A 15,287-nucleotide genomic window follows, 5' to 3' on the forward strand; every position below is an offset into this window, starting at 1 on the left:
TACAACCACATAGTAAACGGTACCATGAATAACCAAAGAAGACACAGTTACCAAATGTGGTGAGGTCCTCAGATGCAGCCGTAATTATGCATATATGTTAGGAGGGAAAACTATTTAGATGAATTTTGGTATAGTTCTGAAGAGATTTTATTTTTACCTTTTGTTACCATCTGTGCTAGGCAGAGTCTAAGATGACCTCCAAGATTCTTATTCTCTGGTGTGCTTGTTTGGTATGGTCCTCTTTAGTGGCTCCTATATAATCCTTTTCATTTGAATTTGGGCAGAACTTGTGAATATGTTGAGTCATCATACCTGTAATTAGGTTACAACTCAGTCCGCTTTAATAAAAAACCTGGCCTGATCCAATAAGGTGAGCTTTTAAAAGGATTTTTCCTGCAGTTCAAGAAATTCAATACTTGGTAGCATTAGAGGGCCTACTGAGGGGACCATGTGGTGAGGAATTGGGGGTGACATCAAGGGGCTGAGTGTGGCTTCTGGCTGACAACCAGCAAGAGAATGGAGGTCAGTCTTAACAATGGCAAGGAACTGAGTTCTGAAACAACCAGTGATCTTGGAGGAGGATCCCACACTCTAGATGAAACCATAGCCCTGACAGACACTGATTTCAGCCTAGTGAGATCCTGACCAGAGGACCCAGCTAACCCAGACTCCTTACCACAGGAACTGTGAGATGATAGATCTGTGTTGATGTAAGCTGCTAACCATGGAGTAATTTTTATTTAGTCATAGAAAAGAGTATGGCACCTTATATATAGTGTACATATCTACATTAACACTTTTCTAAACACACTCCATCTCTTTTCAGCTTTGTTTCTATACTCAGGTATTCTCTTCCCTGGAATGATTTCTGTTATAAAACTGTTCTAGCCTTCATTTATGGCCCATCTCATGTGCCATCGCCTTGTTTATAGTTTCTCTATCTGTGTAGATGAAAACTATCTCTTTGTCCCCTGAATCTGTAGTGTTCTTTGTATCTTTGTCATGTCACTTACATATTTTAATTGTATAAGAATTATTTGTATTCATGGTTTATGCTTTTTGTTTTAAATTTGTTTATTGATTTAAATAGGAAATATGTATTTTCAAATATTCCAAATATTCTAAAAGAATATTTCAAAATATTCTTTTGAAAGAATGTATGATGAAAAGTGTTTTTAGTCCAGTTCACTAGTCCCCTAGTCCTTTGGTTCAGAGGTAACCTTTCTTTTCAGTTTTTAATGTATCCTTCTGTAGAGTTTCTATGCATCAGTTCAGTTCAGTTCAGTCTCTCAGTTGTGTTCGACTCCTTGCGACCCCATGGACTGCAGCACACCAGGCCTCTCTGTCCATCACCAACTTCCAGAGTTTACCCAAACTCATGTCCATTGAGTCAGTGATGCCATCCAACCATCTCATCTTCTGTCATCCCCTTCTCCTCCCACCTTCAGTCTTTTCCAACATTAGGGTCTTTTCAAATGAGTCAGCTCTTTGCATCAGGTGACCAAAGTATTGGAGTTTCAGCTTCAACATCACTTGTTCCAATGAACACCCAGGACTGATCTCCTTTAGGATGGACTTGTTGGATCTCCTTGCAGTCCAAGGGACTCTCAAGAGTCTTCTCCAACACCACAGTTCAAAAGCATCAATTCTTCGGCGCTCAGCTTTCTTCACAGTCCAACTCTCACATCCATACATGCCTACTGAAAAAACTATAGCCTTGGCTAGACAGACCTTTGTTGGTAAAGTAATGTCTCTGCTTTTTAATATGCTGTCTAGGTTGGTCATAATTTTCCTTCCAAGGAGTAAGCATCTTTTAATTTCATGGCTGCAGTCAACCATCTGCAGTGATTTTGGAGCCCAAAAAAATAAAGTCAGCCACTGTTTCCCCATCTATTTCCCATGAAGTGATGGGACCAGATGCCATGATCTTCGTTTTCTGAATGTTGAGCTTTAAACCAACTTTTTCACTCTTCTCTTTCACTTTCATCAAGAGGCTCTTTAGTTCTTCTTTGCTTTCTGCCTTAAGGGTGGTGTCATCTGCATATCTGAGGTTATTGATATTTCTCCCGGCAATCTTGATTCCAGCTTGTGCTTCATTCAGGCCAGCGTTTCTCATGATGTATTCTGCATAGAAGTTAAATAAGCAGGGTGACAGTATACAGCCTTGACGTACTCCTTTTCCTATTTGGAGCCAGTCTGTTGTTCCGTGTCCAGTTCTAACTGTTGCTTCCTGACCTGCATACAGATTTCTCAGGAGGCAGGTCAGGTGGTCTAGTATTCCCATTTCTTTAAGAATTTTCCACAGTTTGTTGTGATCTACAGAGTCAAAGGCTTTGGCATAGTCAATAAAGCAGAAATAGATATTTTTCTGGAAATTTTTGCTTTTTTGATGATCCAATGGATATTGGTAGTTTGATTTCTGGTTCCTCTGCCTTTACTAAATCCAGCTTGAACATCTGGAAGTTCACAGTTCACGTATTGCTGAAGCCTGTCTTGGAAAATTATGAGCATTACTTTACTAGCGTGTGAGATGAGTGCAATTGTGCAGCAGTTTGAGCATTCTTTGGCATTGCCTTTCTTTGGGATTAGAGTGAAAACTGACCTTTTTCAGTCCTGTGGTCACTGCTGAGTTTTCCAGATTTGCTGGCATATTGAGTGCAGCATCATCTTTTAGGATTTGAAATAGCTCAACTGGAATCCCAACACCTCTGCTAGCTTTGTTCATAGTGATGTTTCCTAAGGCCCACTTGACTTCACATTCCAGGATGTCTGGCTATAGGTGAGTGGTCACACCATCATGATTATCTGGGTCATGAAAATCTTCTTTGTACAGTTCTTCTGTGTATTCTTGCCACCTCTTCTTAATATCTTCTGCTTCTGTTAGGTCCATACCATTTCTGTTCTTTATTGAGCCCATCTTTGCATGAGATGTTCCCTTGGTATCTCTAATTTTCTTGAAGAGATCTCTAGTCTTCCCCATTCTATTGTTTTCCTCTATTTCTTTGCACTGATCACTGAGGAAGACTTTTTTTTTTAATCTCTCCTTGCTATTCTTTGAAACTGTGCATTCAGATGTTTATATCTTTCCTTTTCTCCTTTGCTTTTGGCTTCTCTTCTTTTCACAGCTATTTGTAAGGCCTCCTCAGACAGCCATTTTGCTTTTTTTAATTTCTTTTTCTTGGGGATGGTCTTGATCCCTGTCTTCTGTGCAATGTCACGAACCTCCATCCATAGTTCATCAGGCTATCAGTTCATCCTGTCTATCAGATCTAGTCCCTTAAATCTATTTCTCACATAGACAAGTATATTTGTATATATGACCTCCTTCCTATCTATACAAAACTAGCATAATATTTATCCTCTCAGTTTATCCTCTCTTCTTCATTGTGAGATGTATGAAGAATCCATGTCTTTTTCTTTTTTATATTAATCTTCTGAGATACCTTAGTATTTAAGACCTCCTGATTCTAATCTTTCCCATCAAACCTTTCATTGGTGTTATTTATATTAACTCAAATTTCATTTTGACAGACTGTTTGATTAAAATGTTTTCCTTAAAATGGACTCAAAACCTTTCTTAACGTTTCACTGTTAGGGTGTGAAAATACCAGAGACTTGTAACTTTAAAACATGTTTATTGGGGACTTCCCTGGTGGTCCTGTGGCTAAGACTCCATGCTCTGAATGCAGAGGGCCTGGGTTCCATAGCTGGTTAGGGAACTAGATCTCACATGCTGCATGTAAGACCCAGCACAGCCAAATAAAAAAAAAGTTATATTTATTTGATTAGAGGAATCACATGGGTAAGTATTTCTGAATAGAATATTATTATTAGCAGATACACCCTTTCTACCTTCTCTGGTAATTCTTTTGCTACTTTCTTGACAGAGTGGTTATTCTGTGAGGTCTTATGGGGTATGGAATTGGGAACACTGCATTAGGATCAAGGGTTTTCAGTTTATATAAGAATTTGTGAAAATGTAGTTCTTTGAACTGAACTGAACTTTATTATCAGTTCTTATGATGCTATTGGGCAAGTGAAGCTAATAATATTTTCTGCATTTCAAAAAAGTTAAAACACCAAAAAACCTAACTTTTCTAATTGATACACATGATTCTGGAGCCTTATATTTTGTTAAAGCTTTTACTAACTTATTTACTTCTTAACATCTAGTTGTCTTGATTACCTCATTAAAAGTATTAACTCTTTCCATGCTTCCTATTTCCTCTCTTAACTTGGTATATCCGATTCCCTTTCCTAATTGGTGAAATTCGAATGAGTGAAAAAGAAAAGTTACCTGGAACTATGATCCTGATGGTATTTAAAACCCCTCATGACTAAGTTCTTATCAAGTTTGTTTTTAAAGTGCTTTATGTGTGTTTCCTTCTTTCTCATGCTATTTTTATTCACAGTTGTGCTGCTTAGCACATCATTCAGGAAAATACATACAATGATAATAGATAAATCAGATATTAAAACCATTACTAGCAACTTTAGAAATTAGTGAATAAAAACTGAGTATCAAAGATTATGTGTTTCTCTCTGAATTTTAGTTATGAAAGCCATCATTTTTCCTATGTAATAGGATAACATTGATTTTATTGAATAAAAATTTGGGGACTAGTTTATTTTCCATATGACTTGTGTATTAATGGTTCATAATAAATGTGCTCTCTATAATAAGGATTCCGTGATTTGTAAGAAAATAATAAATTTCAGCCTTCCTCCAAATGAGTTTAAGAAAATACTAAACTTAAAACTTTGTTTTATGTTATAAATACCAAAATGATATTTATTGATGACCCCATTTTATAAATATTATGGTTTTCCTGAAAGTTTCACTGATCACAACACTTTATAGAATTTTTTATTACTGTATTATATTTTTTAATATAACATTTTTAATGTTATAACATTAAAAGCTCCAGATAACCTGGAGCTCATTATGGTTTTTAATTGTGCTTTCTAATTTAAAAAGTCCCTTATAAACATTAGCAAAGAGAGAGTATTCCTGGGTAACCTTTGTGTTTTAAGTAGCCTCAGTGTTAGTGATGTTTTTAGGGCAAATATTGAACACATGTAATATTTTGAATAATATCAATTTATGAAAGTTTATCAATTTATCTAGTGATTATAGAAACCACTTGAAGTTAATTTGTTCAATTATGTAAATTTCCATAATGATTTGCACACAATAGGGGTGGCTCAGAGGGTAAAGTGTCTCCCTGCAATGCAGGTGACCCAGGTTTGATCCCTGGGTCTGGAAGATCCCCTGGAGAAGGAAGTGGCAAACCATTCTGGTATTCTTGCCTGGAAAACCCCAGGACATAGATTTTGGACAGAGAGATCTGGTAGGCTATAGTCCATGGGGTTGCAAAGAGTTGGACAAGACTGAGTGACTTCATTTTCACTTTCCTGGCTCCAACCAACTGAAACCTAATTCAGATCAGTTTAGGCCAAAAAGAGAATTTATTTACTAATGTGACTGAGATTGAGAGGCAAGGTGAGGCTAAGCTTAAGGAATGAATGGGACAAGGGAGTTGGGTATTATCAACAGGGCCCTTTTTTCAGCTCTAGCTTTTGCCTCTGTGTGTTTACTTTGTTCTCTTAGGCCTGATTACTGTGCATGGCTGCTGATAAAAAGGGACATTAGTCAACTCTCTTTCAGTTTCTAAATTGAAAAAAAAAATCTCATTTGTATGTGTAGCTTTTTATTGTCTCAGCTTGAATCAGATGTCCCTCCTTTCCCATTGGCCAAGCAACAGTGGCCTAGAGGATAGAAAGGATTTTCAAGAAGATGCCAGTTCATATTCTAACTACATAACTAGAGATGGGGTAGGAATATTTCCAGTAGGTTGTGGGATGGGGGTTGGGGGAGATGAGGAAAGGGGATGATAATCCCAATACCTTTTGAGATGGGAAAGAAAGGGAAAGGTTTGGAGCATGTATAGCTGTTTAGGAGAGATGCTTTAGCAAGAGTCAATAGGAGGTCATTTGAATTATGTATCAGTCAGGGTTCTCCATATTAACAAAATCAGTAGCATGATACACACACACACACACACACAGACACGGTGGTGGTTTAGTTCCAAAATCATGTCTAACTCTTGTGACCCCATGGACCCTCCTCTGTGCATGGGATTCTCCAGGCAAGAATACTGGAGTGGGTTGCCATTTCCTTCTGCAGGGAATATTCCCCACCCAGGGATCAAACCTGCATCTCCTGCATTGCAGGTGGATTTTTTACTGCTGAGCCACCAGGAAAGCCCACATATATCCATAGTAAATATAAATATAAGGAATTGGCTCACATGATCAAGGAGGCTAAGTCCCAAAATATGTAAGGTGAATTGACAAGCTGAGGACTCAGGAGAGCTGATGGTGTAGTTCCAGTGTGAAGATCAGTAGGCTTGACCCAAGAAGAGTCAAGTGTTTCTGCTTCAGTCAAAAGCAGAAAAAAACTGATGTTCCTGTTTGAAGGCAGGCAAGCAGGAGAAATTCTGTCTTACCTGGGTGAAGGCCAACCCTTTTGTTTTATTCAGGCCTTCAACTGATTGGATGATGCCTACCCATATTAAGGAGGGCAATCTGCTTTACTCAGTCTACTGATTTACATGTTAATCTCATTCAAAAGCATCCTCATAGAAACACCCAGAATAATGTTTGACCAAATCTCTGGGCACCCCATGCACAGTGAAGTTGACACATACAGTGAAACATCACAAGGTGCTACATGGTAGAATACGGGTTGGGCTGTGTTTTGTACTAAATAAACGGGTTGGGCTGTGTTTTGTACTAAATAGTTCTAATATAGAGCAAGTTTAAATTATACTGATAAGCATTAGATATATAAATTGGCAAACCTTGTTCTTCTGAATGTTTTTCATTTTTATTATAGCCAAAACATAGTAACACTTTATCATCCTATAAAATGGGAAGATATTTGGAATGTGAAATGGAGTATATAAACAACCAATCTTATGATAAATGAAACTGGAGTCTACTGGCCTAAATACCTGCTTAAAAGCCAACCATGTAAATTTGGGATATAAATCTTCAAAAAAAGAGAATACATCTATTGAGGAACTTCCTTGGTGGTCCAGTGGCTAAGACTCCATGCTGCCAATGCAGGGGACAGAGTTCAGTCCTTGGTCTGAGAACTAGATCCCAGTAAGCCACAACTAAGAGTTTGCTTGCTTCAACTTAAGATACTACATTCAGTTAAGTTCAGTTCAGTTGCCCAGTCGTGTCTGACTCTTTGTGACCCCATGGACTGTAGCACGTCAGGCTTCCTTGTCCATCACCAACTCCCGGAGCTTGCTCAAACTCATGTCCATCGAGTTGGTGATGCCATCCAACCATCTCATCCTCTGTCATCCCCTTCTCCTCCTGCCTTCAATCTTTCCCAGCTTCAGGGTCTTTTCTAAGGAGTCAATTCTTTGCATCAGGTGGCTAAAGTATTGAAGTTTCATCTTCAGCATCAGTCCTTCCAATGAATATTCTGGACTGATTTCCTTCAGGATTGACTGGTTGATCTCCTTGCAATCCAAGGGGCTCTCGAGTCTTCTCCAACACCACAGTTCAAAAGCATCAGTTCTTCAGTGCTCAGCTTTTTATAGTCCAACTCTCACATCCATACATGACTACTGGCAAAACCATAGCTTTGATTAGATGGACGTTTGTCAGCAAAGTAATGTCTATGCTTTTTAATATGCTGTCTAGGTTGATCATAGCTTTTCTTTCAAGGTCCTACGCTGCAACTAAATTTTCTCCCAAGATCCTACATGCCACAGCTAAAAAAGATTTTGCATCCCTCAATAAAGATTGACAATCCCACATGCCACAGTTAGGACCTCGTGGAGCCAAATAAATAAATAAATATATAGATATTAAAAAATACATCTATTGAGTTAAAGAAGTAGCTGAGAATTTCTTTGAATGTTAGATATGATTAGAGAGTATTTCAGTTTGTAAAAAATTAAAGTCAGCTTTAATTTAATTGGGAGAAAAGGGTGCCTGTTAGGTGAGAATTATGTTATTAACTTTGTACTGAAGTGAAGTGAAGTGAAGTCACGTCACTCAGTCGTGTCCGACTCTTTGCGACCCCATGGACTGTAGCCCACCAGGCTCCTATGTCCCTGGGATTCTCCAGGCAAGAATACTGGAGTGGGTTGCCATTTCCTTCTCTAGGAGATCTTTCCGACTCAGGGATCGAACCCACGTCTCCAGCATTGCAGGCAGACGCTTTAACCTCTGAGTCACCAAGGAAAAAAACTTCTGTTTTATTGTATTCAATGGGTAAAATCAATTTATTTGAAACAATTTACCTTTTCTTTTGCAATAAAAATTTTTAATTAGGTTATGTACATTGGTTTTTCAGACATAATGCTGTTGCACACTTAATAGATGTAATATAAGCATAACTTTTATATACACTGAAAAATGAAATAATTCATGTAACTCATTTCACTGTTGTGGTTTGGAATTGAGTCTCTCTGAGGTATACCTGTGAATGCTGTAGGCTTTGCAGGTCATGTCTCTCTTGTATTCTGTCTCTCTTGATTCTGCCATAGATCATATGTAAATGAATGGGTGTGGCTATTCCGGTAAAACTTTATAGAAGGAGGTGGGCCAAATGCCATAGTTTACAGATCCTTATCTGGTCTAGTGCTCTCAGGCTAGCAGAGAAAAGAGGAGGGGAGGGCTGGATGGCAGATTGACCTAAGGTGCCTGGTTCAGAGGGGTCCACTTACAGGGCTGTGCAGCCTTCACACCTTTGCCATGGGACAGACAGGTTTGTGGATACCTAAAATGACTACTGCCAGCCCTGTTGCATGGCACAGAAGGAGCAGGTCAGCTCACCAGGCTCAAGGCTCTTTCCCTCAGCAACTTTGGGATCCCACTTAGCTCGCCTTTTTCTGTGCTCTTGCGTCTTCTAAGTCAGAATGTCTCCAGTAAGAGATCGGCCCCCAAATTTCTCATCCCTCCTCTTGTGAAGGACAGGTGGCTGACATAGTGACCAGTTGGCTCTGGTGGCTCTGGGATCACTGAAGTTCTGTGTTTCTGTTACAGGTCCCTATTTCTCTGTTAGGTATAGCCCTAACATTCTCCAGTACATGTAACCCCAAGCCTAGTTGTGTGGGGAAATGCAGATGGGACTGCTCACATAAGCATGGCCCACCCTCATCAATAGCTGGCCTGGGCCCAGGGCTCCTGGGGAGTGACTCCTGCTGTGAGAGCTCCCTGGGTACATGTGGCCCTTGGGCTGTGTACTCGCATTCTTCTTTAAAGCTGCTCTGGGCTAGGCTTACAGACCATCTGCTTCCTTTGTTTTGACATGTGACACAACAGGCTGTGAATTGTTGTTCTTGGCAGAGAGGGCAGGTCAAGGCAAGCTGACAGTACTGGGGAATGAAGCAGAGTTTATACTGGTCCCATGGGACCCCATAGTAGGAACATTCTGACACTAAGTCACTGTTGAAGGATAAGACCTGATGCTCATCGAAAGCAACCAGCTTCCCTATGTAAAAGCCATCAGGTAACTCCTCCAGGTACTTGTGGACCACCCGTGAGCTGGAACACTCCTTTCACATTCCCTTACCATTGAGGTTGATTGAACCCCACTCACAACAGATGCCACAGTGCAATACATCAGCACCCTCTTTTTGAAAAGTTCTAGATTTTCATCAAAGTAGCTGGGGAAGTAACTGAATTTCCTGATGTCTGGGGCTGAGCAGCCCTAGAATTGTCCTATTTTGCTTTCATAGGAGTTTTTGCAGTCCAATAGGATTATATCACTTTCTTCTTGATTTGCCTGAGATAGAAACTTTTCTACTTTGTGAAGTTCACCTCGGGATAAATGGGTTCCAGGCTTCTTGTAGGAGGTCTTATTGGGACTGATCCCCATGGGCACAATTTCTTCAAACTCACCAACACACAGTTCTGGAAAACAGCAAACTCTTCCTTTGCTGGTCTTAAAATTGTCCTTACACATGTAATCCTCACACAATGGGCAGTAAAGCATCACTTCTATGTAGAGTCTGGTGGCTAATCTGCTTCCACCAACCGTCCCATTCATTCCTTCCATAGCAAAACAAACTAGTAGCGGCTCTCCAGAGTCCCATGATGAGCATTCTCAATCACATCCAGGCTCCTTGAGAAAGAGGTGAAGCCTCTTTCTTGGCTTGCCTGTGAAGTGCAGGTGCTGACACAGAGCTGTCTGCCAGGCACAGACCCAGTCAGGATCCTTCAGGTCACAGTAGCGGTAATAAAGTAGCAAGTTCCCCTTCATCATTGCCCCCGGTCATTCATCAGCTCATCAGGGCTAAAGCAGCCTATATCAGGGAGCCAAGCAGACACTTCATGGTTATGGGTAAGGTCCTCTATGAAAGGGTTCCTTTTGTCTGCAGACTCAAGACTCTTGGAGGTGCTCAGTGTCACAGCCAGCTGCTTTAAAGCAAGTGGTTTGGAAAACCTCATCAGCATGTTGTGTTGCCACATGTCTGTGAATGCTGATTGGGTCTGTAAGCAGTTGCTGATTCCACCATTTTTCTTTACATTTAAAAGGAGGTGCTGGAACTTCTTTAGTTTTGACAAAAGGGCAAATGCCTTTTTCTTTGCAAATGAGTATTTCTTCTTTGTAATGACATCTAACTCTGCTTTGAGTCTGCTACTGGGGTTGATAAGACCTGTATCTTTCAAATCCAGGTCTGAAAACCTTAAAACACAGGCCTGCAGGTCATCTCCTTGGTCTGGTGGAGTGAAAGAAGGCATCTGGTTTGGTTTCATCAGTGGGGAGATTTCTTTCCGTTAACTATGTCCTCACTCTGGAAGTTAGGCCATTGACCTACCTCTTAAATGGGCTGATCAACCTTGCTCCTTCAGGATACTCTTAAAGCTTAACATTGTGTCATCAAGCACAGGAGAAATATTTATAGAGTCTAGCCCCAACATGACAAAGCAGGACAGAGAAGAGAGGATTTGGAGCTGAGATACAATAAGTTGATAACTAGCACACCCCAGATCTAGTGTTTGTTTTGATTTTGGTGCTTAGGATTCCTGGACCGTGTGTAGATAGTATAAATTTAAAGCTGAAAGTCTTGAGGGTAGGTTATAGTCAAGAATTCTCAGGAAGACTTTTTTCATTTTTCCCAGAGCCCAGGCTGAAGCACATTTCTTTTCATCTTGTATGCTAATGATACCCAAGCAGATAGTCCTCTGAAGGTATCAGCTTTCTACAGAGATTTGGATCTCATCTGGTCAAAGGCTGTAAAAACCCAATCCCATTGGTTATCTAACTGGAAAACCTTTCCAAGGTAAATTGCAGGTAAGCTCTTGAGCTTATTGCTCTGGTTTGCAGTTTCATTTTTTTTAGGGATTTCTTTCACATTCTCTTGAGCTCCTAACTACACTTTTCTATCCATACAGGGTTTTATTTATTTGCTTTGTCTTATTTCTGTGCCAGTGTAAGCCTTCTTTCAACCACTTTCCCATCCTTTGTCATCACCTTCAAAGACATCTATTTTAGGTGTTGAGAATACAACAAAAGAGACATATCCCAATGTTCTCATGGAGCTCATCTTTTTAAAGGGGAAATAAAAATAGATAGCATATTACTCTATTAGGTGATGATAAGTGTTATGAATAAGAGTGAGGTAGGATAAAGAAATAAAGTAATGAAGATGCTGTTTCATAGAGGTCAGGTTAGGCCTTGCTGATAGGATGTTGGTTGTTGTTTAGTCGCTCAGTTGTATCCAGCTGTTTTGCAATCCCAGCGTATTGGTAGTGTAATGTCAAGTTCTGTAAGTGTTAATTATACATTTGTATAGTTCATATTGATGTCCTAAGTAATGTTAACTCATAAACTGAGCTAAGAGATTGGATATTGCTTCAATAACTCAAATATTAATATGTTTTAAAAAGATAATGGGGAAATATCCTGAGGACAATTCTTTGAGTACTGTCAGTCTTTAATATTTCCTATTATAAATGCTGCCAGTGTTGAATAATAAATGATCTATAAGATAATACACTATGCAGTGTTTTGACATGCATTATAAACTCATCATCTTTTCCAGACTCTGTTGCTCCTCCTGTATTCACTGCCTCTGTTAATGGTGCATCACCATCTATCTTGTTCTTTATGTCATTAGTTTGCTTTTTCCCATTCAGCATGCATCTAAGTACCTGCTTGTGTTATTAGATGCTGAGAATCAGGGCAGGTAAACTAGAATGAGGTAAGTGAAGTACTTGCCTTGGGTAGAAAATTTAACAGGATGCGAAAAAACCCTCGGTAATCATGATAAATACTATTTTAATGCAATGTTTTAAAAAAATCAATGTATGCAAAAAATCCATAATGAAGGGATTCAGATATGTCGTTGTTACCATTAAGTGACTCAGTCATTTCCAACTCTGTTGCGACTCTGTGGACTGTAGCCCAGCCAGGCTCCTCTGTCCATGGGATTTTCTAGGCAAGAATACTGGAGTGGCTTGCCATTTCCTTCTCCAGGGGATCTTCCCGAGCCAGGGATCTCTTGTCTCCATGTCTCCTGCATTACAGGTGGGATTCTTTACTGCTGAGCCACTGGGAAGCCCAGATTCAGCTTTGCCATGACATAAGCCCAAAAGTGAGTGCCTCACTTTCCAAACCTAAGCTCTGCCTCTGCTGACCGTGTAATGGAAATACGTCATAGTGTCTGCCCATAAAGAGTTTATCAGTAGGAGGAGAGAGATGTGACTAAAGTACAAAAACAAAAGTCCACTAAGGTAGAAATAAAATAGGGATTCAAATAAGAAGTTTCTTCCAAGGGGATGTAGGGATTAGGAAAGAACCTGGGTTGTCCTAGATGTCTTTCTTCCTTGTGCTATGAGTTAAGTCTCTCAGTTGTGTCTGACTCTGCGACCCCATGGACTATAGCCCACCAGCCTCTTCTTCCTTGTTTTACCAAATTTTGACTTCCTTTCAAAAATCCCTTTTGAATATATCCTTTCTTTTTCTCCAAACCCTCTCCTATTTAAAATCCTTTAATAATTATCAATCACCTTCTTTATAAAAGCCTAAAAGGTATCCAAAACATTTAATGATCTCAGCTTTACCTTTATCTTGGCATTCTCCCTGGATTCAGACTTATACTCTGGTTCTCCAAATGGCTTTGTGTGTGCCATTTCCTCTTCCTAGGAAGTCATTGCTTCTTTTCTCCTCACAACTAAATTCTGTTCATACTTTAGCACTCAGCACAGACATTGCCTTCCCAGGGGCTGTGGTTTACATGTATGTGTCTTTGGTGCCTAACATAGGCAGTTAAGATTTGTAAAATATCTAGATCGTCCTTGGTGAAAAAGAGTTCACACTTTTGTGCCCATGCACATAACTTCCATCCTGGCCACCATGTTTGCTCTATAAGCATCAACATGGTTAAGGACAGAGGCTGTCTGATAATAAGATGGATCATGTTTTCCACCTAGATGCTCATTTACACTTTGTGTCTACTCTGTGTACTCCTATAGTGTCATCTGCATGCTTCTTTTACAGACCTCTTTGTGTCTGATTATCCATTATTGCTCCTTCCAGGCTCCTGATCAATTAGCAGAGCTATTAGCCATTGACCAATAATTCATATATATCCTTACCTCAGACCACTTCTCTTTCATACAAAGATGATGAACCTCTGCCTGATGTTGGAATTTTCTTTCACTCCTGTCCTTTAGAATAGTGATACTCAGACTGACCATGTGAAGGACTTTTTGTTTTGAGTCATCATGATTGATCATTTTGTAAAATATAAAATCACACACTTGGTTTTTGCGATAATATAAAGTTATGACCAACCTAGATGGCATATTGAAAAGCAGAGATATTACCTTGCCAATAAAGGTCTGTCTAGTCAAGGCTATGGTTTTTCCTGTGGTCATGTATGGATGTGAGAGTTGGACTGTAAAGAAAGGTGAGCACTGAAGAATTGATGCTTTTGAATTGTGGTGTTGGAAAAGACTCTTGAGAGTCCCTTGGACTGCAACGAGATCCAACCAGTTCATTCTGAAGATCAGCCCTGGGATTTCTTTGGAAGGACTGATGCTAAAGCTGAAATTCCAATACTTTGGCCACCTCATCTGAAGAGTTGATTCATTGAAAAAGACCCTGATGCTGGGAGGGATTGGGGACAGGAGAAGAAGGGGACAACAGAGGATGAGATGGCTGGATGGCATCACCGACTCGATGCACATGAGTCTGAGTGAACTCCGGGAGTTGGTGATGGACAGGGAGGCCTGGCGTGCTGCGATTCATGAGGTCGCAAAGAGTCGGACACGACTGAGCGACTGAACTGAACTGAACTGAAAGTTGATATAAATGTTTTCAACTGTGTACTCTCACTGTTTATACTTGTGTATATATAACTTGTTGTGGAATGATAAAAAACAGTTTGTGAGCTTGCTTTCATCTGTGGACCACATTTTAAGTAACACTGAAGTAGTTCATTCGTGCATGGGTTATAGTGTAATAGTGTATTTTTATCTTGTACCAACATATCAAATGGATCCATCTGTGAGCTGTATGTTTTCTGCAGCAGCCACTCTTTGAGAGTTGCATAATTTTTTTTTTTTTTTTTTTTGGTGGCACATGGCTACATTGTTCCTTATGATTTACTACCTGAAAGAGGGTAAAGGGTAAGTAATATCAGGGGCTTCCTTTATCCCTTTCTATCATAATGGATCTTATTTCACAGGTCAAAGAACCAATGTTTGGGTTTTGGCTGCTGCTAAATATTTCCATCTCAATTATGTATTCAAGGGCCAGATACATAACCAGATGGTGGGTCTGTAGACCCATTGGGCCAACTGTGAGATGGACTTGGACCTGGACTCCTTTTATTATCTGGACTATATATGCTTCCACTCTCACTGGGTGGCCATATAAGTATTTTGGGTACCCTGGTGTCAATGTTAGCTTAGAAACTATATCCAACAGTCCCTGGGTTGGATGAGTATTACTCTGTCACCATTGTTGAGCTACTCTGGTAAATGGCAGCACATCCCTTTGTAGAATGATTGGAGAAACATTGACTTTTTTTTTGCTCAAAAGGACTCGTCCTCCCCTTACATTGATGGGCTTTAGGTCTCTGAACTGGCTCAGATCTGGAAACTACACATAAATCTTCTGCTCTTAAGTCCTTCATCTTTTTTGGCTATAAAAGTCAAGCAATAGTGTTATTTTCTACTCATTGTGGGTTGAATTGTGTCCCTTAAAAATTCATATGTTGAAGTACTAAACCCTAGTACTTCAGAAT

At 39.8% G+C, this 15,287-nt stretch overlaps 1 protein-coding gene and 1 pseudogene across 5 annotated transcripts in view; one reads left to right on the forward strand and one right to left on the reverse strand.

Moving 5' to 3' along the window:
- Positions 1-15,287, forward strand: part of ANKS1B (ankyrin repeat and sterile alpha motif domain containing 1B) — a 1,161,043-nt gene that overhangs the window by 44,376 nt on the left and 1,101,380 nt on the right. The window lies entirely within an intron of this gene.
- Positions 176-10,773, reverse strand: LOC129641213 (thiosulfate sulfurtransferase/rhodanese-like domain-containing protein 2; annotated as a pseudogene).

This window comes from Bubalus kerabau, chromosome 1 (genome assembly GCF_029407905.1).
Source record: "Bubalus kerabau isolate K-KA32 ecotype Philippines breed swamp buffalo chromosome 1, PCC_UOA_SB_1v2, whole genome shotgun sequence".
Taxonomy (NCBI): Eukaryota; Metazoa; Chordata; class Mammalia; order Artiodactyla; family Bovidae; genus Bubalus; species Bubalus kerabau.